Source organism: Aquarana catesbeiana, linkage group LG03 (assembly GCF_042186555.1).
Source record: "Aquarana catesbeiana isolate 2022-GZ linkage group LG03, ASM4218655v1, whole genome shotgun sequence".
Classification (NCBI taxonomy): domain Eukaryota; kingdom Metazoa; phylum Chordata; class Amphibia; order Anura; family Ranidae; genus Aquarana; species Aquarana catesbeiana.
The window spans coordinates 536,287,649-536,314,624 of NC_133326.1; the positions used below are offsets into that span (position 1 = coordinate 536,287,649).

The following is a 26,976-nucleotide window of genomic DNA, read 5'->3' on the forward strand; positions in this document are numbered from 1 at the left end:
CGGTGACTTGTTGTTCGCCATTTCTGCCACTGCTAAAGTAAGTTCCTCTAAAGTTATTGGTTTATTAAGAGCAACCAGGCCCTGTTGTGATAACAGAGGAAGAGAACACTGATCCAAAAATTGGTCCAGCTCCTCCCTTGTGGGTTGTACCTTAGACGTGTATAAATCTTTGAAAAAATCAGAGGATACTTCAGGAACCCGCTTCTGATCATGTGTGTAGTGTCCTGTTGGGCCCTAGCAAGTAAATGACCTGTGTTTTCCCCTTCATTGAAGTATTTTTGTTGAAGAAAAAAATGTTTATTTTCTGCAGTTGTAATGGAAACCTGTTGATACAGGACTTGTGCCTCCTGCCACTTACGTTCCGAGTCAGTACTAGGATCAGAAATATACCTTTCCTCCGCCTTGGCCACCTCACTCATCACTAGGTTTTCCCATGCCTTAGTGTTAGTTTTAATAGAGGTAATCTGTGTAATGATCAACCCCCGTAAGTGGGCCTTTAAAGCATCCCATATTATTGCAGACCCTGTCGAACCTTGGTTAAAGTCTAAGAACTCCTTCAGAGCTTTGGGGGATGGGTCATCCTCTGGGAAAATTGTAAACCAAAAGGGGTTAACCTTCCATAGTCTACTCCTGGTACTAGGGATGGTAGCGACCTTAGCACATAGGAGAGAATGGTCCGAGATGTTACGTGGCGCATACCTCACCGAAACAGTGAGTGAGTGCGCCAGGCCGTTCCCCAGACATAGATCAATTCGCGACAAGCACTTGTATGATGCTGAGTAACAGGAATAACATTGGGCCGTGGGATTTAAGTCCCTCCACACATCACGTAGGCCAATTTCTGCAAGGAATCTAGCAAAGGGGGTAGGACCCCCTGGTGTAATGTCACCACGAGTTCCAGATTTAAATTTATCCAAGTTCTTATCCATTACGTTATTGTAGTCCCCCAACACCCAAACCAGGGTATTAGGGTGAGGGGCCACAAATTGTGCTAAACACTTCAGGCCATCAAAGGAGAAGGGTGAAGGGACATATACATTGGCAATAATACATGTCAGACCTGCCAATTTGCAGAGCAAGAAAATATACCTTCCCTGGTCATCAGCCGTAGCCACGGCTCCTAAGTATAGACACAGAGGCAGCCTGCAGGTGGGTTTCTTGCAAACACACCACAGAGGGCAGATGAGCTTTTATCATGGGAAAAAAGGCCACTCTTTTCACCACTCAGCCCCCGCACATTCCATGATACGAAATTACAGCAGACATAACTAATGCATTGAGAGGCATCTATCAGGAGTCTATATAGGTATATAAGCATAACAAAGTATCCTCCACACCCCCATATAGTGCAATCATTAATAGTGCATTTCCATTCCAAATTCAAGGAGACATAAGGAGGGATTAGCCTAAGCCATATTTCCCCATTAGGACCATCAGCAGACAAGAGTGTAAAAATAACATACCCCCTGCAACCAGCAGAGGTCAAATTAGAGTACAACCATAACTAGAAGTAACTAAAAAACTGTCCAAAAAAAAGGGAGAGGGGAAGAGAAAAAAAAAAGGGAGAAAGGGAAAAAGGAAACAAAAAAGGATCTTGCTTCCTGAAAACAGAACAGGAGCTCAGTTCCATTGAGCATGTCCACGTAGGACTATTGCGGGGGGGGCAACGTTTCAGATCAATTGATTCAAAAGGACTTGCGAGTCCAAGTCGTTGGTGCAGTACAATGTAGACAAAAGAACAGTTAACTCTCCGCCTTACAGAGAGAGATAGGAAGGTGGAGAGGTATCCCCGGTTCTTCACACCGAAGGAGTGTGGTCAACAGGAGCAACAATAGTAAATAGGACATTTTCAGTTTCTGGATACTGCCACTTTCTGAAGGGTATGTTCCGTACGATCCAACCAATGAGATGCATTTGCAGGATTATCAAAGAATTGTGTTTTACCATTTGCATCGATTCTAAGCTTAGCTGGATATAGCATAGCATATGCGACATCATATTTGCGGAGATGCTTTTTTACCTCGGTGAACTTGGCTCTTCTGCGCTGCAATTCCGCAGAGAAATCTGGGTAAAACTATATGCGGGTATTATCAATTTTCATAAGGATCCCTTTGGTTCTAGCCTGGTACAGGGCAGCGTCCCGGTCTTTGTAGTTCAACATCTTAAACAGGAACGGTCTAGGCGGTTCCCCAGGTTTGGGCGGCCTGGGTTGGACTCTGAGTCCTCTCCACCGCAAACATAGGGGAGAAGGCATCCTTGCCAAACGTGTCAATCAGCCAGTTCTCAATAAATGCCACAGGGTTCTTTCCCTCTGCCTTTTCAGGTATGCCCACTGCGCGGACATTGTAACGTCTTTGCCTGTTCTCCATGTCCTCTAAACGGGCGGAATGGCCGGTGATAACCGACTGCATGTGGTGTATTTCCCTCTGCAGAGGTGCTGCATCATCTTCCACATTGCTCACTCTGTCCTCCAAGGCTGCAGTGCGATCTCGCAACTTCTGCATGTCCTGTCTGACTAGGTTCAGCTCCAGTTTAACCCCTTTAATCTCTGTAGTCAGGGTAGTAATAGACATATTACAGGAGGTTACTGCTGAAAAAATATCTCTGAGGGTTGGTTCAGGGGCAGGGTCCTCCTGGCTTGACATGGCTGTGCTATTACATTCAGGGCCTGGTGTACTCACTGCGTTCCATGTGGATGAGTTTGGAGCGTCCTCCGGCCAGGCATGCTCCTGTAGTACAGGGTCAGTGTCCTGCTCCACAGGGCTCATGGGGGGTGAAGGTGGTCTGGAAGGGGTTCCTTTCCCCAGAGCGCCGTCAAACATCCTCATGGCTGCCTCCTTAGCTGAGCGCTGTGATCGGGCGCCATCTTGGCCTCCATGCTCCACTGCCTGCCAGGAATCTTTACCCATCTTGTGGGACATGTCTGTGCATCGGACCTTGTCCAAAATAGTACCGCTGGGTCGGGAACCAGGCGAGGACCTCTCCGGTGCCGGTTAGGTGTCAATCAGGCGTATCAGGGTAGATGAGCGGAGTTTTGGCGGAGCTCTCACACCACGCTGCCTACTCCATCAGCCGCAAGCCACGCTCCCCGGATCCCAACTTTAATGTTGGGATCCGCCCAGATTACTTGACCAGCAGCTGGCTCAGCCTCTTGCCACTGAAAGCCTGAGCCAGCTGCTCCATTCTCTTCACAGCCCAGCACTCCAGTGAGCTCTGAAGGGGCAGAGCAGAGAGGTGGTGGGTGACTGGCATTCTTTTTAATGTGTATTTAAACCCCATAATCAAAAAAAGTCATATATTGAAGCTTGCCAGTCCTCAAATACAGTGGCTGAATTTTTTCCTTTTTCAATTTTCTTTTTTTCTTTACCTGGTGATCCTGCCAGTAATGCACTTTCTGCCTTGGGTGGGGTGAAAATGCTGGCTCACTGTATTCTAGCTATAAAGAAGCAGTGTTGCCACCCCAGGACAGGACCACAGACCCCCCATGTGAGTATAGTACATGATCCTGTGTGTAACCTGTGATTAGTATAGTACATGATGATGTGCTGAGTATAGAACCATACTATTTGTGAGCTATGCTGTGTGTGAGCTGTTGTGTATAATATATCGCGCTGTGTGTAGCATAGTATAAGATGCTGTGCTGAGTATATTACAAGATGCTGAGTGTGTGAGCAGTGCTGAGTTTAGCAGAAGATGCTGTGTGTGAGCTGTGCTGAGTATAGTATATGATGCTGTGTGTGAGCTGTGCTGAGTATAGTATATGATGCTGTGCTGAGTATAGTATATGATGCTGTGCTGAGTATAGTATATGATGCTGTGCTGAGTATAGTATATAATGCTGTGCTGAGTATAGTATATGATGCTGTGCTGAGTATAGTATATGATGCTGTGCTGAGTATAGTATATGATGCTGTGCTGAGTATAGTATATGATGCTGTGCTGAGTATAGTATATGATGCTCAGCCGAGTATAGTATATGATGCTGTGCCGAGTATAGTATACGATGCTGTGTGTGAGCTGTGCTGAGTATGGTATATGACGCTGTGCTGAGTAATAGTATATGACGCTGTGCTGAGTATAGTATATGATGCTGTGTGTGTGAGCTGTGCTGAGTATGGTATATGACGCTGTGCTGAGTATGGTATATGACGCTGTGCTGAGTATGGTATATGACGCTGTGCTGAGTATAGTATATGACGCTGTGCTGAGTATAGTATATGACGCTGTGCTGAGTATAGTATATGCTGTGTGTGAGCTGTGCTGAGTATAGTATATGATGCTGTGTGTGAGCTGTGCTGAGTATAGTATATGATGCTGTGCCGAGTATAGTATATGATGCTGTGTGTGAGCTGTGCTGAGTATAGTATATGATGCTTTGCTGAGTATAGTATATGATGCTGTGTGTGAGCTGTGCTGAGTATGGTATATGACGCTGTGCTGAGTATAGTATATGACGCTGTGCTGAGTATAGTATATGCTGTGCTGAGTATAGTATATGCTGTGTGAGAGCTGTGCTGAGTATAGTATATGCTGTGTGTGAGCTGTGCTGAGTATAGTATATGATGCTATGCTGAGTATAGTATATGATGCTGTGTGTGAGCTGTGCTGAGTATAGTATATGATGCTGTGTGTGAGCTGTGCTGAGTATAGTATATGACGCTGTGCTGAGTATAGTATATGACGCTGTGCTGAGTATAGTATATGCTGCCGTGCTGAGTATAGTATATGATGCTGTGTGTGAGCTGTGCCGATTATAGTATATGATGCTGTGTGTAAGCTGTGCTGAGTATAGTATATGATGCTTTGCTGAGTATAGTATATGATGCTGTGTGTGAGCTGTGCTGAGAATTGTATATGATGCTGTGTGTGAGCTGTGCTGAGTATGGTATATGACGCTGTGCTGAGTATGGTATATGACGCTGTGCTGAGTATGGTATATGACGCTGTGCTGAGTATGGTATATGACGCTGTGCTGAGTATGGTATATGACGCTGTGCTGAGTATAGTATATGACGCTGTGCTGAGTATAGTATATGATGCTGTGCTGAGTATAGTATATGCTGTGTGTGAGCTGTGCTGAGTATAGTATATGCTGTGTGTGAGCTGTGCTGAGTATAGTATATGCGGTGTGTGAGCTGTGCTGAGTATAGTATATGATGCTGTGCTGAGTATAGTATATGATGCTGTGTGTGAGCTGTGCTGAGTGTAGTATATGATGCTCAGCTGAGTATAGTATATGATGCTGTGCCGAGTATAGTATATGATGCTGTGCCGAGTATAGTATACGATGCTGTGTGTGAGCTGTGCTGAATATAGTATATGATGCTGTGTGTGAGCTGTGCTGAATATAGTATATGATGCTGTGTGTGAGCTGTGCTGAGTATAGTATATGCTGTGTGTGAGCTGTGCTAAGTATAGTATATGCTGTGTGTGAGCTGTGCTGAGTATAGTATATGATGCTTTGTGTGAGCTGTGCTGAGTATAGTATATGCTGTGTGTGAGCTGTGCTGAGCAGAGTATATGCTGTGTGTGAGCTGTGCTGAGTATAGTATATGATGCTGTGTGTGAGCTGTGCTGAGTATAGTATATGATGCTGTGTGTGAGCTGTGCTGAGTATAGTATATGATGCTGTGCTGAGTATAGTATATGATGCTGTGCTGAGTATGGTATATGATGCTGTGTGTGAGCTGTGCAGAGTATAGTAGGGCTGCCACTAACGATTATTTTCATAATCGATTAGTTGGCTGATTATTGTTTCGATTAATCGGATAATAACCTTAAAAAAAGTGTGGTGTATGATTTAATATGTAAAGTTTAAAAAAAAAAAAAAGGCAATTTATTCTTAAAAATCTATATGCAGTGGTAAATATAAATAACCAACTATATGATTAGGGAGCAAAATCTCTAATCCACTCTGAGAATAACAGACAGAAGAGATATACTGTATATATTATTGGAGGTTGAATCTGGTAAATATCATCAGACTCAGAGATCACATCTTTTTATTTGGTTCCTTTCACACCTGGGCGGTTTGCAGGCGCTATTGCGCTAATAATAGCGCCTGCAAACCGACCCGAAAGTGCCGCTGCTTTAATTCCAGTGTGAAAGCCCCAAGGGCTTTCACACTGGAGCGGTGCGCTAGCAGGACGGGAAAAAACGTCCTGCTAGCATCATCTTCGGAGCGGCGAAGGAGCGGAGTGTATACCGCTCCTTCACCGCTCCAGCCCTTTGAAATCAATGGGATGTCGCAGCTATACCGCCGGCAAAGCGCCTCTGCAGAGGCGCTTTGCGGTGGTTTCAACCCTTTCTCGGCCGCTAGCAGGGGGGTAAAACCGCCTCGCTAGCGGCCGCATACCGATGGTAAAGCGCTGCTAACAATAGCGGCGCTTTGCCGGCGCCATCCTCGCCCCAGTGTGTAAGGACCCTTAGAATCTTTTCACACTGGGGCGCATGTAATGTGCCCTGCTCTCACATAATGTGCCCTGTCCCCGTGTAATGTGCCCTGCCCCCGTGTAATGTGCCCTGCTCCCACGTAATGTGCCCTGCCCTGCTCCCACATAATGTGCCCTGCCGCCTTGAAATGTGCCCTGCTCCCACGTAATGTGCCCTGCCGCCTTGAAATGTGCCCTGCTCCCACGTAATGTGCCCTGCTCCCACGTAATATGCCCTGCTCCCGCGTAATGTGCCCTGCTCCCGCGTAATGTGCCCTGCTCCCGCGTAATGTGCCCTGCTCCCGCGTAATGTGCCCTGCTCCCGCGTAATGTGCCCTGCTCCCGCGTAATGTGCCCTGCTCCCACGTAATGTGCCCTGCTCCCACGTAATGTGCCCTGCTCCCACGTAATGTGCCCTGCTCCCACGTAATGTGCCCTGCTCCCGCGTAATGTGCCCTGCTCCCACGTAATGTGGCTTCCCTCCATGTAAAAGTTTACTTTAAATGTAATAGTAATGCCTTCTATTACCTCCAGTCTATCAGCCTCCACCTTCTCTGGGTTCAGATGCTGATTTTCCCTGCGCAGTCTTTAAAGTATTTTTTTTTTTTAAACAAACATACCTGCTCTGTGTAATGGCTTTGCACAGAGCAGCCCCGATTTTTCTTTTGTGGGGTCCCCCACTGATGCTTCTGGCTCCTCCTGCCTCCTCCTGCCTTTAGATTGCTCCAATAGCAAGCTGCAAATTATAGTATAGCGTGCCCCTATAGCAAGGTAAAAATACTTCTGCCTTTAGACCCACTCACTTCCTTCCCAGGACTACATGTTCCATGAGGCATTGCTCCTTACACATTCACAAGTTCTCAGGCACTTGCTGACATGTATGGACAGTGTACTGAGCTGTATGTGTGCTGCACTGTATATCCTGATATGTAAACAAATAATGCATTCTGTATGCAGGCCAACTAATCAGCTGGCCGATTAATCGATTATGAAAATAGTTGACAACTATTTTCATAATCAATTAGTTGTTTCAGCCCTAGAGTATAGTATATGATGCTGTGTGTGAGCTGTGCTGAGTATAGTATATGATGCTGTGCTGAGTATAGTATATGATGCTGTGCTGAGTATAGTATATGATGCTGTGCTGAGTATAGTATATGATGCTGTGCTGAGTATAGTATATGATGCTGTGCTGAGTATAGTATATGATGCTGTGCTGAGTTTTGTATATGATGCTTTGTGTGAGCTGTGCTGAGTATGGTATATGAAGCTGTGCTGAGTATGGTATATGACGCTGTGCTGAGTATGGTATATGACGCTGTGCTGAGTATGGTATATGACGCTGTGCTGAGTATGGTATATGACGCTGTGCAGAGTTGTGCTGAGCAGAGTATATGATGCTGTGCTGAGTATAGTACATTCTGCTGATGTGATTTGGATTATGATTGTCCCCGGCTCTCTGGAATATCCAAAGATTTGTTGTTGTTAGAGTGGTTTTGTTGGCTCGTGATGATGAGAAGAATGTTGAACACATAACGAGCTTGTCAGATGTGCTCCTCTCCCGAGACTTGCCATTGAACAATTATCGAGTCTGATTGTCCTAATTTTCCGTGTATGAAAACATTTAGACAGACTCGTCAATGATTCTGGAATATCCAGCTTTGGTGGTGGCGTTCCTCTTAGCTCATGATCCTAAAATGTTTGTTTGTATGCATTGTGATGAGCAGTCTCCACAAAAAACACTAAATATTGCGTGGCTGTCATTCATGGGTAGAGCTCAGGAACCAGCCTGACCAGTTTAGAAGCTGACTGTGATAGGACAGTTCTAGATAAAACTACATACATAAATTTTAGTAACAGTGGAGCCATAACAGCTCCTTCCCTTTGTCATATGTTTGTCAGAAGTGCTTACTATTTATATTATCTTTCAACCCTCTAACTCTATAGGCCTGCTTGTGGCACCAGTGTTCGTGTATGATCAGGACCAAACCAGCTAGCACAGACTGTGTGATCTCACCCAAATATAGCCCCACTCAAATTCAGCCATGATACTCCATTCAGTAGCCGGAGTTTAGCGGATCTTCGGTACGCTATAGCTCATCGAGTAAACATGCTGTATTCTGGCTTTGTTACAAAGGCTGTGGCTGTGTGCTAAAGCCTTGTTTGTTTTAATTACAGTAGCAGGAATGAGGTGCCAACCCCCTGAAAGCTGTGGACTGAGGGGGTGTAGCAGTGGCTGAACAGAGAAGAATTTGGTGGTCTAAAACCAAAGGATTGGTAGAATATCACAGAGATCTGTCCATAGCCTGGAAATTATCCACAAATCTCTGTTTAAACATTTCTGGTCAGCTTTTCTAGCACTTCATTCCCCTCAAAGGAAAACAAGTTTTCCAGATGACATTACAGATCACATTCCATCTAGAGATCGTGCTGGCTGTCTGATAATCGCATTAGTTCCTGGAATGAAGATCAGTTAGTACACCAGTCCTAATAACAATAGCCAGGTCTTCTTAGTGCATGCGGGTGATTATAAATTTTGTCTTTGCACATTTCTGCTGAGACGCTGGATGAATTGAACAGATGATGAAGACAGTTGTATGTTCCAGAAGTAGTATCTCGCTGTGTAATATGGATGGAAGGAGGCAGTCTGCCATCCCTCCTGCTTTTTAGGATAATGATGAGTGACAATTCTCAGCTGGTGGCCCTGGAGCCACGTAAAGTCCTCGAGCTGCTTTGGTGGCCTCAGGATCAAGAGGAAAATGGTTATAATAAAAATGTTTTCATTTCTCCTGATCATCTCCATGAGGGTGACCCCTCTCTGCAGTGTGTACTGCTTGGTGTCAGTGCAGCTGTACTGTGGATGCTGTCTGGGGGCTCCTACAGAACCCATTGCTGCATCCAACAGGAGGTCCCAGAGGATCTACATGGAGATGAGTTCTCTGCCTATTAGCAGAATTAGGCTTACTATCATTTCCCCTTTTAGAGGCACCAGGGGCTAAATCTGAGGGCATCAGTATCAATTTTGTTGCTCAGCACAGGTTTAGAGCAGTGATCCTTAAAGAGGAGTTCCCATTAAAAAAAAAAATTAAAAGTCAGCAGCTACAAATACTGCAGCTGCTGACTTTTAATTGGACACTTACCTGTCCCAGGGTCCAGCGATGCGGGGGATCGAAGCCCCGCTCGTCTCCCTCCGTTCGGCGGCGCCGGCATTGCAACTGTGGGCGGTGGGCTGTGGCTTCACATCCTGGCACCCACTGCACAAGAGTGAGCGACGCCGCGCGCCGTGATTGGCCGCTCAGTCATCTGGGACCTGTAATGGGTCCCAGATGATTGACAAGAGGGAGGGAGCAGAGCTGAGCCCTTCCTGTGCCGAGGGGAAGTGATGTCACCAGCTTAGGCACTGAAAGAGGCAGACTACGAGGGACCCCCTAGCAACACTCATTTAGAGGTGAGTAAAAAAAAAAAAAAAAAAACATTTCCATATTTTTTTTTTATTTTTTTTTTTTAGGCACATTCATGTATTTTTTTTTTTTTTTTTTTTGGGTGGAACACCACTTTAATTCAGATAGCATTTGTAGTTGGTGTTAGTTGGTTCTGTTGTCTGGCCAATCAGTAACCTGTAAGGCCTCATGTACACTGCTGCTGGTAAACGGACTTTCAGAGGCAGTTGGATGCTTTTTTCAGCTGCCCCTGAACTCATCCAATGTTATCTTATGTGTACATAAGTGATGTGATGTGTTTGTTTAATGTCGTTTATAGGCAGTTGCATTTATAGGCTTTTCTTTGAAGGCAATTTCGTTTATAGGATTTTTTCTTTGTTTAAAAAAAAAAAAAAAAAAATCAAAGGTGCTTTGTCTTAAAAGGGTAGATTACAGTATACCAATGCGTTTTTCATTTTTGGCTATTTAAAAAAAATAAAAAAATGTTTTTTTCAAACGCTTTTAAACGTAAACGCGGTATGTAACTGCAGCAAAACAGATGTTTTAAACGTAGGTTACTATCTGTCACGTTAAATCTTTCAGGAGAGGTTGTTGAAATGTCCGTGTACATTAAGCCTAAGTGATGGCTATGTAACTAGCAATTCAGCCACACAGATATCCAACCAACATGCAGGTAAAGTTTCACATAATTAAACAAGTGTTACCATTGTAAGTACCTCTGCCAGTGTTAAGTAGTTTGTCCCAACATCTAACTGCCACTTTTGCTAAACAGCTTGATCTGTTGAAGAAAGTTACAATAAAATAACAAACTTAATGGTCGCATCAATAGGTAAAAATATAAGGAAAAAAGCGTAAAAAGGAAAACGAATACAGCCATCAAATTTAAAGGATAAGTTCACCTGTTACATGTTTCACCTGTTTTTAGGGTGGAAGATGAAACATGTTCCCACTGCTGCAGTCGCTCCCTGCTGTCTTCTGTCCTTGTGACAGCTGAAAGGGGAGAAGTTCCCCTGTACCAACTGTCCCTTTTTTGAAAACAGCACGACCGTGCAGGGCTTCGCTCACACAGCTGCATCATTCATACAGAGTTCTGTGTATGAATGAACTACAAGTACTGACAGCCTTTGCGGATGTCGGCTTGTAGTTTTCAGTGAACTACCATGGTGCTGTTGAGCGCTGTGGTAGTTCATTGAGTCTTCTTGTCAGTGTGAAACTGCTTACTCATACGATGTATGGGGCAGACAGCTCACACTGACAGTCTGCAGGAGACCTGAATGGCATCAGCCATTTGCTGATCACTGGTGCAATGCTTTCCAGGGACCTAACTAAAAAAAATAGTAAATGCACATTTTTTTTTTTTTACCTGGAAAATTTTTTTTTTCAAAGTGAACTTGTCCATTAAAGTGAATCTAAAGCCCACAATACTTACCTCACCTTCAGCGGACTGAGGTCCGTTGCTGGCATCTTCTACCTGGATTCTTCCGGTGCCAGGCTGTGGCCATCTTTATTGGCCAGCGTGAGATGGCGATACTACGCATGTGCAGGAGTTCAGCCACCCCGGCACACAGGATCTGTGCTGGAATACACAGCCCAGTGTACATTTTAAACAAGATTGCAGGCAGGTAGGTTTATTTTATTGCAGAAGAGACATTGCATGTCAGTTCTGCAATAAATAGCATGTTTGCTTGCAGTTTTGCTATAGGAAACTTTAGTTCTGCTTTAAGAATTGGTAAGCTGCAATACATTACATTTTTGCTTTTGGGGGCGGGGGTAGTAATACAGCTATAAAATGGGGCCCCAGGTAAATCGTTAAATCCACAAATGAAAAACACATATGAGAGGATTTGTATTTCTGTCCATCCACTGCTGAGATTCACACAGCACAACCAGCCTGGTGAATAGACATTTCTCTGCTGCAGTGAATAATTACAAGTCTTTTTTTCCTCCTCCAGTCTGACTGGACAGTAAATTGAAAAAGCAGTAGACTGATAAGCTCATATATGTGTCACCCTGCTCTCTCCTCTATCAGCATGCTTTTGCTACTTCATCCTCTCGCATTCCCACTCTCCTGTACTGAGACTGTAAGAGACTGATACCAGGTTACATTCAGGTATATACTTGATGTAATAATGAATATAGATCTGCATTAATTTGCATCTTTTATCTGTCTGGAGCTCACCTTTAATACGAGTCTGGCTGTGTAGGGGTTAACAGTAAGCACTTGAGATTGCCAGAAATACTTATCAGCATGCTTGTGATTTTATGCTACTGAGGAGCATCTTATCTGTTTTGAAGGAATTCTCTCATTGTAGATTCAGTTTAATTTGATGGCTGCTTCAACTTCATTGTTCACTGCTTAACTATTTTATTTTCTTATAAACATTTACAAGCATAAGGCTCCTTTCACACTTGTGCGACTTTGGACACATTATATAACAAGTCGCAGCCCATGTATTTCAATGGAAGCAGTTCAAATCTATGCGACTTAAGGTAGGTTCCTGCACTACTTTGATGTGACTTGAGTGCCATAGACTGCACTGTAAACTCTCAAAAGTCGCACCTTAATGCTATGGATGTGAAAATTGTGCAACAGTCAGTCAACAGCCAAAGGCACATCCAAGTCACACCTATCCAAAGATGCATCTCAGCTGCATCAAAGTCGCCATGGAAATCGCTTGACTTTGGAGTCGCACAAGTATGAATGGAGTCTTAATCTAATTTAGGTGTGGCATTATTTTTCGCATGTGATGAGTGTCTGTTATTAGCCATATTTTCACATAATGGAGGGATTTTATCTTGTCAAACATAATTTTATCACAGCCTCAAGCAGCTCTTCTCTCCAGGAAGCCCCTCATTGTTATTGCCTGATATAGGACCGCATTGTTTTCAGGAGCTTAGAGCCGCATAAGAATCTTTTGGATATGACAAGCACACTGATGTCGCTGCCGCTCACCCTATGCAATAAAACACTTGGTCTGATTGGAGGAAATGGGGTAAATGTCTAAACAAATCATTCAGTGGGAATGTTATCAGTGAGATCTGTGTGTGGCCGGCCAGGAGATGGGTTGCAGGTTGTAGACATAACAGCTGACAGTCTTCTTCTGGTCCTCTCCACCCTACACATACCTGGAATTTCTTCTTCGTGCTGCTTCACTTGGAATCTATACATTACGTGAAAGAAGATTGCAGAATTATGTTATTCAGAGATGCTTATCTCTTGAGGAATTCATCTGTGGGGACTCGAAAAGGTCTTGTGTTCTCATGAAGGAACAGTAAATAGCGCAGAAATGGGTCAGGACGTGGGATAAGTGGCGCTTTGTTTTCCAGGAATTGGAGCAATGAATTATGGTGAATGTATTGGCGACTTGGCTCAATGAGGCTCTTGTGTGTGTTTGTGCGTCAGTCACTTCTTTGTCCAGTAAACAGAACTCTTCTGATGTGAAGTCACTTCACAGATGAATATTTTCCATCTTTCCCTTCATTCTTCAGTCTGTCTGTTCTAAGGAGTGGAATGTGTATTCCATCTGTTTTCAGGCACCATCCAGAGTTTGGATCAGTGTTGGTGGCAGTAGCTGTGTTATCAGCCACCTTCATAGTGCCCCACATATGGCTCTTTTCCGTTTGTGTCACTGTGTTCCTGGTGTGGAGTCTGTACTGTATCAGAAGTTTCACAGCTCTGTCACCTCCCAACGTCTATAGCAGGGGTCTTCAAACTGCGGCCCTCCAGGTGTTCAGGAACTACAATTCCCATCATGCCTAGTCATGTCTGTGAATGTCAGAGTTTTACAAGGCCTCATGGGATGTGTAGTTCTGCAACAGCTGGAGGGCCGTAGTTTGAGGATCCCTGGTCTATAGAGTTATGTTTGTGACATTCTGATTATAATATATACCTTACAATCCCTGCATACGCAGCCATTATCTGTGGGTTCTTAACTTGGTGGAACCTCGGTTCACAAACTTAATTTGTGAAATGACTCTGAATTCGTTTTCTGCAAATTTTCCCATAGGGTTCAATGTAAATCAGGTTAGTCCGTTCTGAACCTTTTTTTTTTGTTTCTATATACAGTAAAACTATAAAATGTATGTACAAAAAAAGGATTTTAAACCTATGTTACAAACAAACTTTTACATTAAGTTGACCTCTTTCATGTGTACATCTAAAAAGAAAAAAAGTCTATAGCTCCTCTTTAATACTTGTTTGAAACAATCCCAAACCCCAATTTAAATGACTAATCTAGGAGCCAGAAAACAGCACTGTCTATCCAAGAAAAGATCATCTGAGGGCATGATAAAGTTGTAGAATTCATATGAACAGTTTTTCCATGATTCCCAATCAAGTGGGCCAACCCTCATGGTAGTCAGGGAGCAGAAACCCCTATCTGAGTGGACAGGCTCTCCTAAGACTTTCATTTTGCGATGCTCTTCTCAATATGAATGTGTCAGAGCAGGGAAGATGGCCGCCGCTCGTGTTCGTGAACCAAAGCAAATTTTTGTGAACTCTTCTATTTGCGAACCGAGTTGTTCGCGAACAGAAGCGTTCGTGAAACGAGGTACTTCCACTTGCAACACCCAATAGATTACCTTATATGTCCCCATTTCCTTTTCTCCAGATTGTCTAAATCATTGACGTATGCCTCGTTTCCACTGAGCGGATCGGTTCGGTTCGGTACGGTACGCTATTTTGGGTGTTTCCATTATGAAAGTGGCCCATACAACCGAACCGAACCGTTCCATTCCGGGTCCTGCTTCAGATGTGGGGCCATAGAAAATGGAATGGTTCGGTTAGGGCAGAGCTACGATACATTCCACTGATTGGCTGACAGAAAACCCTCTGCTGTGCTATGCTGAGGCATTTTTTCTAAATCCTGTATGGCCCTTTGTGGTCCCACTTGCAGTGGAAACGCTCACCAGAATAGACCGGACCATTCTAGGCCATTCAAACTGTACCGACCCGAACCGATCCGCTCAGTGAAAACAAGGCATTAGTGGTTTGCTTCCTTGCCACTATATCACTACTGTGTTTAGTAGTAACACATAATGGGGAGGGTTTAGGAAATTGCCACTCCAAGAAGTGTGGAATTCTGCAGGATCTTCAGTTGGTAGTTTCTGTTCCCTTAACCCTGGTACACACAGGTAGTTTTTTTTTTTTTTTTTTTTTCCGTTCAACCCAGCAGGCTGAATGGGAAAGAAATAAGTACAGCTCACTGTACTTTGTGATGTAAGTACAGTGATCTCCGCTGTCCCCCTGTCAAAACAGAGCGCTTAGCGTTCGCAGCCATTGGCCGCTAACACTTATCGGATGCTGGTCGGCTGCTGGTTTTTCAGAATGCCCGTTCGACAGAAGCTGGACACACTGGCCGAATGTCGGCTGGTTTCTGTTGAATCATGCGCTACTGACTGATATTCGGCCGTGTGTACCAGCCTTAAGGCTCCATGGACACCTAGCAATTTGGAAACGCGTGCAGAATCAGTTTGGTTCTGCCTGCAATTCCAAATTGAACTGAAGTCACGGCAAAACGTGCAACACACATTTGGGTGCCATTCATTCCTAATAGCACTGCAAAGGTGGTGTGATTTTGTCATGGTTGTTACACCATCAAACGCGCTTAACAAAATTGTGCAAAGCCTGACGTCAAGAAAGGTGCATGGGCGTCTTTTGTGCAACAAACGTGCATAGATCGGCCCATTCAAGTGAGTGGGCTGCCTTATGCATGACACATGGAAATTTAAATAGCCCTGAAAAAAAAATCACGAGCGGAAATACCCTTTCCTGCTACGTGAGATGTGAACGGAGCCTAAAAAATATATCTGTGGCTCAGACATCAGCAATGGTTTACACTCCATGTCATGTTTTGCAGAAAATACATTTTTATAAAGTCCATTTTACATGTTCGGGTTGAACATTCCCATTCCTAGGGTTATTATTTTATTTATTTATTTTAGGTACTTATATAGTGCCGTCAATTTACACAACGCTTTACGTATACATTGTACTGTTAGGCGAGAGTGCTACCCAATACACCACTGTGCCGCCCGTTTTTAAACAAGGTATTCACAGTAGCTGATGGCTAGGAAAAACCTTTTGTTTTGTCTAGTGATGGTGGATGGTACCACAATTCAGAGGTTAGTAGTTGATGTGAACTTTTTTATATTGTACAGTGCGGTAGATTGGCTGCCATGTTTCTTTTTCCATCAATAAACATCCACCAGAAGTTTGTTCTCATTATCAAGTACTAATATAAAGTTTGCATTTCCTACTTGTCAGACGTGTTTACTGTAAAAACTGAGTGCTCTTAGCATTATGTAAAGTTGATTTTGAAGAGCAAGAAGTGTTTTATTAAGGAGCCTCAAACTGCACAAGACCGGAGAAGTACATTAATTCCAATTAAAGTCAGTGCATCATGGCGTAGAAAGACCTTTGTGGTGTGTAATTGCAGTGGAAGGGTTCTTCACTGTGTTAATTAGCCTTCATTCCATCATTTTACTTCTCATTTACATGGCTTGATTAAAAACCTCATTGATAAATGAGCAGCTTGTGCTCTTCGGCCATCAGCGGTCGGTGAAGTGTGTACAAGTGGCGTGTACAATGCCATTATAGATTTGTTTTCATATATGTTTATAGCTCTGTGATGGTGTTTGAACCAGGGCAGCGATAGCTCCATTTATTTAACCCATCAGCTTTACCAAAAGTGGCGGCAAACATCAGTGACCCAGAGCAATCATATTTCTGCTGTCTGGTTTGCTGTACATTCTAGTGGCGTATTATTTGTACTTGGCTTCCTTCTGGTACCAGACTCACAAGAATGCTACACCATTCAAAAGACAAAAATTCAGACTTTATTTCATGAGTTCCAAATAGATTTGACTGGTTGCTGCGATCATTGATAACGTTTATCATTAACAGGAACAACATAATACAATACAGCGTTAGTTTTATGCAGGAGGGCAGAACACATCACCCTCTGTTCATCTCTATAACCATTTGCCCTTATCTCTTCTCCTTGACCCCTTCTAATCTTGATAACCTTCCTCCTCATCTCCATGACGCTTTCACCTCCCGAAAACCCATCTTCTCTCCAAAACCTCTCTCCCCATCTCCATAACCTGGTGTTCTGTAGCGCATAGGGGAAAATCGTACCGCCTGCCAACTCTGTTCCAGTGCAACAGAGGCAGAGTTGTCGACTCACTACAGGAAATTAAGAGCTTACAGGATTTCTGTCAGGCCATCAAATTTTTTTTTTTTTTTTTAACTTTTAGCATTTATAAGAGACAAAATGTGTTGCAAAAATGTCCTTGTATGACCGGATGGGACATGGCCCTCCTATGAGTGGGGGGGCGCATGTTCCTCAAGTGGCAGGGTGGGGCGCGGCCTTAATTGGTGGGACGGAAGTTCTTATGTCACTGCCTCCGGCCCCCAGCCCCCCCGTGACCGTAAGGAATGTTCAGTTTTTCCTACTGTTGTCCCGCCACATCTGGTGGAACTTTCTAAAGGTTGCTGAGCATCCCTAGAATCTGCAGCTGGTACCAATTTACCAGCGTTGTGCATAAAGTCTGCCAAACCATAAAATATTTTACCAGCCCATCTCATTCCTGGTCAGCGCTACGCCTATCCAAGGCCTGTCATTATATGTGTACGTGAATATTATGTGTAACCAAGGATCCAGCAACTGTGGAAAGTATTACTCCCTGGAGGTGGAAGAGTCCAAAGACCTATTACAGTCTATAGTCTCTTTTCTCATCCAACAGTGTTGGGTCATCCAGTATCTGTTTTATCAGCCTGCACTGCATCTCTTGTCTTTCTTGGTAATTTAAGTGTTTAGTTGTATTGGATGTTTTATGGGTTTGGGCTTCCCCCATGTTGGGGGCTCCCCTGAAGTACTGAAACAACGTCAGAAAGGGAGCGTGGGAGATGTCATGGCAGAATTATATTTAAGGTGAGTGTGAGTCTGTCATGGTCATTCTTCCCTCACCACTTGGTAAGTGACCTGGTCATATATGTGCTAAGATACCTGATATGTACATGTTTGTTCCAAGTTCATAATCCTCCAGTGAAGAGCAAGAGCAAGCTTATTGTCCTAGAACTAGTGCTTTCAAATCATGTTGGCAATGGCAGATCCATATTTCCGTCTGTAAGAATCTGGTCTCCTTGCTTGATGCTCTCAGTTCTTTGGTCTCCACTTGGTAAAATAAATTCAACAAAAGGTCCCAACAAGAAGCTGATCAATTTGCAGATTACAATAAGGGCAGGTGATGTTTAGGCAGAGTTTTAACACAAGTCATGACAGGCGTACTGCAGTAATTCCAGAACTGTTTACTGGAGTGCCAAGGTGCTTAGGAACTTGCTCTGTGTATACTAACTAGATATTTGTCTTGGATACAATAGGGGGGGGGTCACACTTGGACTGCTGGCCTCGAGTATGGCTGGGTTCACACTAGACGTGCACCGAAATGAAAATGTTGGTGTCAAAACCAAAAATGACAGTTTTTAAAAAAATATATATTTTTATATATAATTGTATTATATTCGGCTTTTTAATTAAAGGGGTTGTAAAGTCAGAAGGTTTTTTATCTTAATGCATTCTATGCATTAGGGTAAGGCTTCTGTGTGCAGCAGCCCCCCTAAAACTTACGTGAGCCCCATCTCTGTCCAGCGATGTCTACGACTGTCTTGGCCATCCGAGACTCTCCCTCCTGATTGGCTAAGACACAGCAGCGGCGTCATTGGCTGTTGCTGCTATCAATCAAAGTCAGTCAGTCAATCAAGCGGGAGAGGGGATGAGGCTGGGGCTCCGTGTCGGAGTTGTGTCTCGGCTCAGGTGCCCCCATAGCAAGCTGCTTGCTGTGGGGGCACTCAACAGGAGGGAGGGGCCAGGAGCGCAGAAGAGGGACCCGAGAAGAGGAGGATCTGAGCTGCTCCTGTGCAAATCTACTGCACACAGCAGTTAAGTATAACACGTTTGTTATTTTTATAGAAAAAAAAGAGACTTTACAATCACTTTTAATATCATGAATTTAGAGCAAGAAAATCTCAAGAAAAATGCAGTCCTTTCAATTCTATGTATGTCTTCAAACTGGTATGTTGCGCTTCTGTTGTGGTGTTAAAAATCTTGCTTGCTGCATATTTGGTCAGATAAAAATAAAAACGTACCTCCCCATTAAAACGCATTGAAAACGCAGCAATAACGCACCCGTGTTATGTTTTTGATTTGAGTCACAAATCCTATGAAAATCACACTAAATGCATAGTAAAATCACAGCAAAAGCGCAAAAACCCCCCCCACTATTTTCGACTGATATGTTACGGTGCATCTCTAGTTCACACATGTCCAGTGCAAATTGTCTGTTTTCACTGAGAATAAATAAAAAAAAGCATTTGTTCAGCGGTTTAGGTGTGTGTTTTTTTTTTTTTTTTAATGCGGTTCTGATGTGAATTTGCAAGGCCCAGGACCTTATTTTTGTCACAGCTGCGATTTTTGTGCTGGTCAATACATAGTAGATATTGGGTGTCAACTCGTGTAGTAAGAGAGCAATCCGTGTTGAAATCATGGACCAAATCCTGAACAAATGTGCGATTTTAGAAGCATTCCCATACAACTCTGTGAGCCTGGAATTCGCACCTGAACCGCTCCACAATGCCGAAGTGAGGATCCGTTCTTGTTTTTAGTGGGATGTGCATGTAGATATTGGTGTTAAATCACTATGTAGCTGGTTTATTGGAAGATATGATAGCAGAAAGGACCCCCTCCCCCTAAGGGGTCTGTATATGTTTCTGCTGGTAAGGAGTTGTGGCTTGGTGCAGATGGTGACCTTCTGCCCAGCTGTGGGCTGATTTGTGCACTGTGTCTCCATAGCTGGTTCCTGGCACACCCAGCACACATTATTCAGGTCACAGTTTACCGCCCCGGGGCCACCGGCATTCTCCCTCCTCTGCCTTCTCAGGAACATGTGTAATGGGAACATCCATGCCATCTGCGGTGAATTGTGTGCGGCGTGTGAGATAAATTCCTGCAGACAGATTGATCTCATAATTCCTTTCTGAGATAGGATAACAACGAGCAGTTTAATTTGGGAAAAAGAGATTTAAGAATTTATTATGAGCTTTGGAGATTTGTGTGGAGCTTGTAGAAGTGAAATAGGATTTAATGATGTTCTAATAAGCAGTGTTGTCGTAATTCTGCCGCAGTACAGAGCCCTAAACACTGATCGCTAGCTATGGTTGTGAATATCTTTGTGAAAGGCTTTTGCTGTGTGTTAGGTGATGGTCTTGTCCTGGATGATGTGAAAGTTGGTACAGTGCTGAGTACACTGATGTCTTTATATAAATGCTGTGTATACATCATACCAGGAGAGGACTGATGAGACAGACGGGTGACAGGGCAGAATTGCTAAATGTAGATTGAGGTTGTCCTTGTCATTGTCTGGTCAGTTGTCCCCTTACCTGGGTTCTGCTCTCCATGCCACTTGCTGTGGGGGGTGGGGGGGGCAAATGCTCTGTATATTTGAGGTAGAAAACATGGCAACCATAAGCAACATTGGGACCTGTCCACAAAAATAGATGTCTGCAGCATTTTCACTCCTCTGTGCTAATTGCTTATTTTTACATTTAAATCTCATAGAACAGATGTACTTCCTACTTGAACATAATTTTTATACATTTTGTATCTAAAAGTCAGATTTTTCCATTTTAAAGTCTGATTTTCACTGCTTACATTGTTTTTGCGATGTGTTCATTGAACAGAGAAGAAAGGAGCTCTTACAGTTTGAGAGTGGATATTGATCCGTCAGTTAAAATGATGATTTGTCAAGTGTGGGCTTTCAGAAACTGTACATCTCTGCCACGTAATAACAAAAAATGTTCACATCCTTCAAAAGCTTTGTGGTTTGACCCCCTTTTATGACACACTGTATAAATGTCACTCAATGTACAGAAAGTTGACATCATATCCCTGGTTCTGAGGCGTGTTACTTGGATCAGTAGTGACTTTCCCAATAACCACTTTTGTTGGTAGTTTCCAATATTAAACCCAGTTTGGTGTTCTTAGTATTATATTCTCAATATTAAATGCAGTTTGGTATTCTAAATGTGTGTGTGCGTGTGTGTATATGTGTGTGTATATATATATATATATATATATATATATATATATATATATATATATATATATATATATATATATATATATATATATATATATTAGGGCTGCAACTAACGATTATTGTCATAATCGATTAGTTGCCCGATTATTGTTTCGATTAATCGATTAATCGGTTAATAACCTTAAAAAAAAAGTGTGGTGCATAATTTAGTTAATATGTAAAGTTTTAAAAAAAGGCAATTTATTCTTAAATATCTCTATGCAGTGGTGAATATAAGTAACCAACTATATGGTTAGGGAGCAAAATATCTAATCCACTCTGAGAATAACAGACAGAAGAGATATTCTGTACATACTATTAGAGGAGATATACTGTATATACTATTAGAGGAGAGATATACTGTATATAATATTAAAGGGTGAATCTGGTAAATATCAGACTCAGAGATCTATTTTTTATTTAAAAAAACAAACAATGTCTTCCCCGACAAATGACAAAAAATGTCATTTTAAGAACGTTCGATCGATTTTCTAATTGTTAGTGGGGTCAAAATCGAATTGTCAAAGGATCTGCGGGAAAAGGTAGTTGAACTGTAAAAAAAAATAGGAAAGGGATATAAAAAGATATCCAAGGAATTGAGAATGCCAATCAGTAGTGTTCAAACTCTAATCAAGAAGTGGAAAATGAGGGGTTCTGTTGAAACCAAACCGCGGTCAGGTAGACCAACTAAATGTATTTATTTATTTAATTAATTTATTTACAGTAGAGATTATTTGCTCTATTTGTACTATAAAGAGCTCATTTTAGTTCTTTTTTTAACCCCATTATGTTACTGGCCGATTAATCGATTATGAAAATAGTAATCGATTAATTTCATAATCGATTAGTTGTCGATTAATCGATTAGTTGTTTCAGCCCTAATATATATATATATATATATATATATATATATATATATATATACACACACACATACATACACTCTCTCACACACTATCTCAGAAAAGTGAGTACATCCCTCACGTTTTTGTAAATATTTTATTATATCTCTTTATGTGACAACACTGAAGAAATGACACTTTGCTACAATGTAAAGTAGTGAGTGTACAGCTTGTATAACAGTGTAAATTTGCTGTCCCCTCAAAATAGCTCAACTCACAGCCATTGATGTCTAAACCGCTGGCAACAAAAGTGAGTACACCCCTAAGTGAAAATGTCCAAATTGGGCCCAAGGTGTCAATATTTTGTGTGGCCACCATTATTTTCCAGCACTGCCATAACCCTCTTGGGCATGGAGTTCACCAGAGCTTCACATGTTACATGATGACATCACGGAGCTGGTGGATGTTAGAGACCTTGCGCTCATCTACCTTCCGTTTGAGGATGCCCCACAGATGCTCAATAGGGTTTAAGTCTGGAAACATGCTTGGCCAGTCCATCACCTTTACTCTCAGCTTCTTTAGCAAGGCAGTGGTTGTCTTGGAGGTGTGTTTAGGGTCATTATGTTGGAATACTGCCCTGCGGTCCAGTGTCTGAAGGGAGGGTATCCTGCTCTGCTTCAGTATGTCGTAGTACATGTTGCCATTCATGGTTCCCTCAATGAACTGTAGCTCCCCAGGGCTGGCAGCACTCATGCAGCCCCAGACCATGACACTCCCACCACCATGCTTGACTGTAGGTAAGACACACTTGTCTGTGTATTCCTTACCTTGTTGCCGCCACACATGCTTGACCCCATCTGAACCAAATACGTTTATCTTGGTCTCATCGGAACACAGGACATGGTTCCAGTAATCCATGTCCTTAGTCCGACTGTATTCAGCAAACTGTGGGCTTTCTTGTGCATCACCACCCCTTCAACCTCTGCAGCAATGCTGGCGGTACTCATACGTCTGTTTCCCAAAGACAACCTCTTGGTATGACGCTGACCACGTGCACTCAACTTCTTTGGTCGACCATGGCGAGACCTGTTCTGAGTGGAACCTGTCCTGTTAAACCGCTGTATGGTCTTGGCCACCGTGTTGCAGCTCAGTTTCAGGGTCTTGGCAATCTTCTTATAGCCTAGGCCATCTTTATGTAGAGCAAGATCCTTAGAGTTCTTTGCCATGAGCTGCCATGTTGAACTTCAAGTAACCAGTTTGAGAGTGAAAGCGATAACACCAAATTTAACACACCTGCTCCCCATTCACACCTGAGACCTTGTAACACTAACGAGTCACATGACACCCAGGAGGGAAAGTGGCTAATTGGGCCCAATTTGTACGTTTTTCACTTGGGTGTGTACTCACTTTTGTTGCCAGCGGTTTAGACATTAATGGCTGTGTGTTGAGTTATTTGGAGGCGACAGCAAATTTACACTGTCATACAAGCTGTACACTCACTACTTTACATTGTAGCAAAGTGTCATTTCTTCAGTGTTGTCACATGAAAAGAGATAATAAAATATTAACAAAAATGGGAGGAGTCTGCTTACTTTTGTGAGATCCTGTGTGTGTATAACATTTTTTTACAGATTTATTATTTTACAAATTTTTTAGAAAGTATTCTGGCAAAGCAAGAGTCAGAAATCACACCTTATAGCAGACGATGATCTCTAAACCCTTCTAGAATAGTCTCTAATGTTCTGTTTGTAAACTCAGTGCAGAAGATTTCTTTCTTGTATCAGAACATCCTGTGATAGTTTCTTTATGTTTTGCAGCCACAATGAGAGGAAAGTGACATGTAAGCACCCAGTAACAGGGTTGCCCTCCCAGGACAATTGCATCTTCGTGGTCAACGACCAGTGAGTATCTTTGTAACAACATTACCGTGACTAATCCTGATACATTGTAACAACATTCCTGTATACAGTGGGATGCAATGTAATGACATTCTTGTAAACCATCCCAATCCATTGTAACAGCATTCCTGTAAACCGGGGGCCAGCAACCTGTAGATCATGGACAGGTGACTGGTAGATCGCGGTCTGGCCTTGCTGACTCGCTATTCCAGAGCATCAAACAGAATGCAATGCAGAGGGACTACTTGTAAAGTTGGAGCCGTAGTAGGGAGCAAGAGCCGCTTAAGCCAATACCTCCTCTGTGTTGTTGGCTCCTGTCCCATGCGGAGTGATACTAACTGCACTCCACCCTCTTATCCTGGCAACAGTCTCCAGAGTTGTGCCAGCAGCAGGAAAGACTGCTTTCACACTGATGTGCTACGGTTTACCCACACTACGGGTGCAGTGTAACTGCAGCTTTTCGACGGGTTTGGTGCGCTTATCCATAGACTTCTATTATATCCTATGGATTTGTTGCACTTTCAGAAAGTGCACCACACCTGCAGAATATATAAGAAGTATTTGGCAAAGCGCAGCTTACCCTGGAAAGTTGCAGATGCACTGCGCTGCACCCAAAGTGCAGGTAAACCACAGCACATCAGTGTAAAAGTAGCCTTATAGTGGGCTCAGAATAGTAAGGGTTCATTTACATTTGCAGTTTGGGGAATGGTAAAACCTCATAGTTGATGTGTGTTTATCATCCCTGCTCCAACCGCACCTTTAGCTGCAGTGGCCAGAGGTGTACACATGCCGCAGCAGTTATATATCCTATCATGAAATACCACGAAAGTTGAGATTCTTTCAAGAAACTGGGATTTTTGTAGGTAGATAATAAGTCTATTTTCCAGTAGGTATCAACGAGTGAGATAGTTAAAATATAATTTTTATTTAATTGTAATAAAAAAGAAGAGTATACAAAACAGATATAAATATATATACACAAGTATGACCATCCAGTATTGTGTTCAAATTTCATTCGTGCCTGTCAGCCAACATGTTTTGCAAAAAACTAATTGCTTCATCAGGGCATAGATCGGCATCATTGGTTCTTTTGAACTATATAAACAACAGATAAATATACTACAGTTATATGGCGGTCATACATATTTATGCAACCAAATACAGTAAACGATATATATATAATAATTGATCAAAACATTCAATCTGGTAGTCTCACCTACTGATGCAAGTCTAAAATTTAAAGCACACACCACCATTGCCAGGCATCGTCCACTGTACCAACTGGTGCAAAAAATCTAAGGGTGCCAGATCCCAACCGGATAATACCAATAGAGGAACTGGACCACACAGTAGCAGGACAAGAGTCTAGTAAAATATGTAAGAAACAAAAGGGAAAATAAATAAACCACTAGGCTTCCTAGTCCAGAAAGACAACATATATGATTAATCTATGCCATAAGATAGTCAGTACACTATATACTCAAACTCATTATACTGAAGCACAACGTAGATGAGTGAGATATAGTAATGGCCGTATATGCTAGGAAATAAATCTCAATATGGGAGGCTAGTAGCTATATTCAAGTGTGAGGTTTAAGTCAGTGTATAATATACTTAATGACCATATAAACGTAAGCCTAATCGCATAGTCCCTAAATGATTACAGGTAGCTGGGTGGGAGAGTCAATATTAAATTGCAAGCTGTACAAAGATGGCGAGATTGAATGGGACCATATAGCGCGATATAGTTCCATATGCGCCAATGCAGACCCCAAGGCCCTATATGGTAGCGTTGCTAACCGGTATCAAGGAATTAACAAACGGCCAATGAGTCTTCCCTAAAGCAAACAAATACCCTCCTTCCCCCAAAAACATGGGAAACAGTGCATGTAGTCCCACAAAAATAAGGGTGCCTTCCCAAATGGTCATAGAGATCAAGCATAGAATTACCTGCAAAGGCTAAAGAATTGTAGCTCCTCATTCAACGAGGACTCCTCCTGTCAGTAAAGATGGGTCGGGGCCGAGTGTGTCTGTAAGACAACACAGCGGCGCCTCCATCTTATGTGTGGTCCCACCGGAAGTGAACAGGTCAGGGATGACCTCCGGCATCACTTCCGGTCCGTACGTCCCCGCATATGATGCACGCGCACCTCACCGAGCGGACGCACACGTCACCACTTCTGGCGGATGCGCGTGCGCTGCCCACACTACGCGAACGGAGTAAGGGCATGTGGGGCGGACATGAAGGACTCCGCCCCCTTACGCAGGGACGTCCGAGTCCCCCTATCTATGGCAATAGCAACAGTATGGCACCTGACTCGTCCAGCATGGGGGGAGGCTTAATTACATGGTCCCGCAAATGACTCTGTACATTTATATTTTAAATGAAATGATTATAATTATAAAGAAATAGAAAACTAAATGTTTTAAATGTTTTAAACATGATAGTAACCCATACAGGGATCTTTCCCCTAAAGACCAAACAGGTATGCATGGGTATAAATAACTCAACAGAGTAAATACATATATATTGCAGCAACCATTCTATTTGACAAGATGGAATTAATGGAGAAGAGGAGGTAAGAAACCTGATAGGGCAGTGTCCCCTGATTAGTTATCCATATATCATAGCCCCCTCTAGAAAAAAATACAGAAAATTGAGCCAGACAGGGGGTATAGATTCATTTAGAATATTCATTCATAAAGCCTGTATCTTGAAGAAAGCGAGGACATCAGGAAAAAAAAAAAAAAAAAAAAAAAGGAAGAGGATCCCAGCTAAGGCTCCCAACCATGTATTACAAAAATGGTTTATATGAAAGTGCTGTATTAAGGCCAGGTGGATGAGTGGCCTGCTGGCCAAAAATCCATCTAGCCTCTCTCTGGAGTATTGGTTTGTCCACATTCCCTCCCCTCTCGAAGTCAGATATGACCTCCAGAGCAAAGAAGGAGATGAAGCTAGGATCAAAACTATGATGGAGGCCAATGTGCTTACAGATAGGAGTGTATAGCAGTCCGGCATCCAGATAGTATAAATGATCCTGAATCCTTTTAGCGAAGGGGCGTTTGGTTTTACCAATATAGAAGGCGCCGCAACGGCACGTGGCAAGATATACAATGCCTGTTGTGGAACAATCTGCGTAGCCCTTTAGCTTATGGAAACCCCCTCTTGGGAGGGGGCATCCTATGCCTTCTCTGATCCACGGGCAAAATTCGCAGTGTCCACATCTAT

General features: G+C 43.0%; 1 protein-coding gene across 13 annotated transcripts in view; it reads left to right on the top strand.

Moving 5' to 3' along the window:
• The window catches only part of PLEKHA5 (pleckstrin homology domain containing A5), a 619,814-nt gene that overhangs the window by 116,779 nt on the left and 476,059 nt on the right, over positions 1-26,976 (top strand). For all 13 annotated transcript variants that reach the window (XM_073621386.1, XM_073621378.1, XM_073621382.1 and 10 more), the window contains one exon: positions 23,667-23,750. The gene's annotated coding sequence lies outside the window, so the exon portion shown is untranslated. The remainder of the gene's footprint in view (positions 1-23,666; positions 23,751-26,976) is intronic.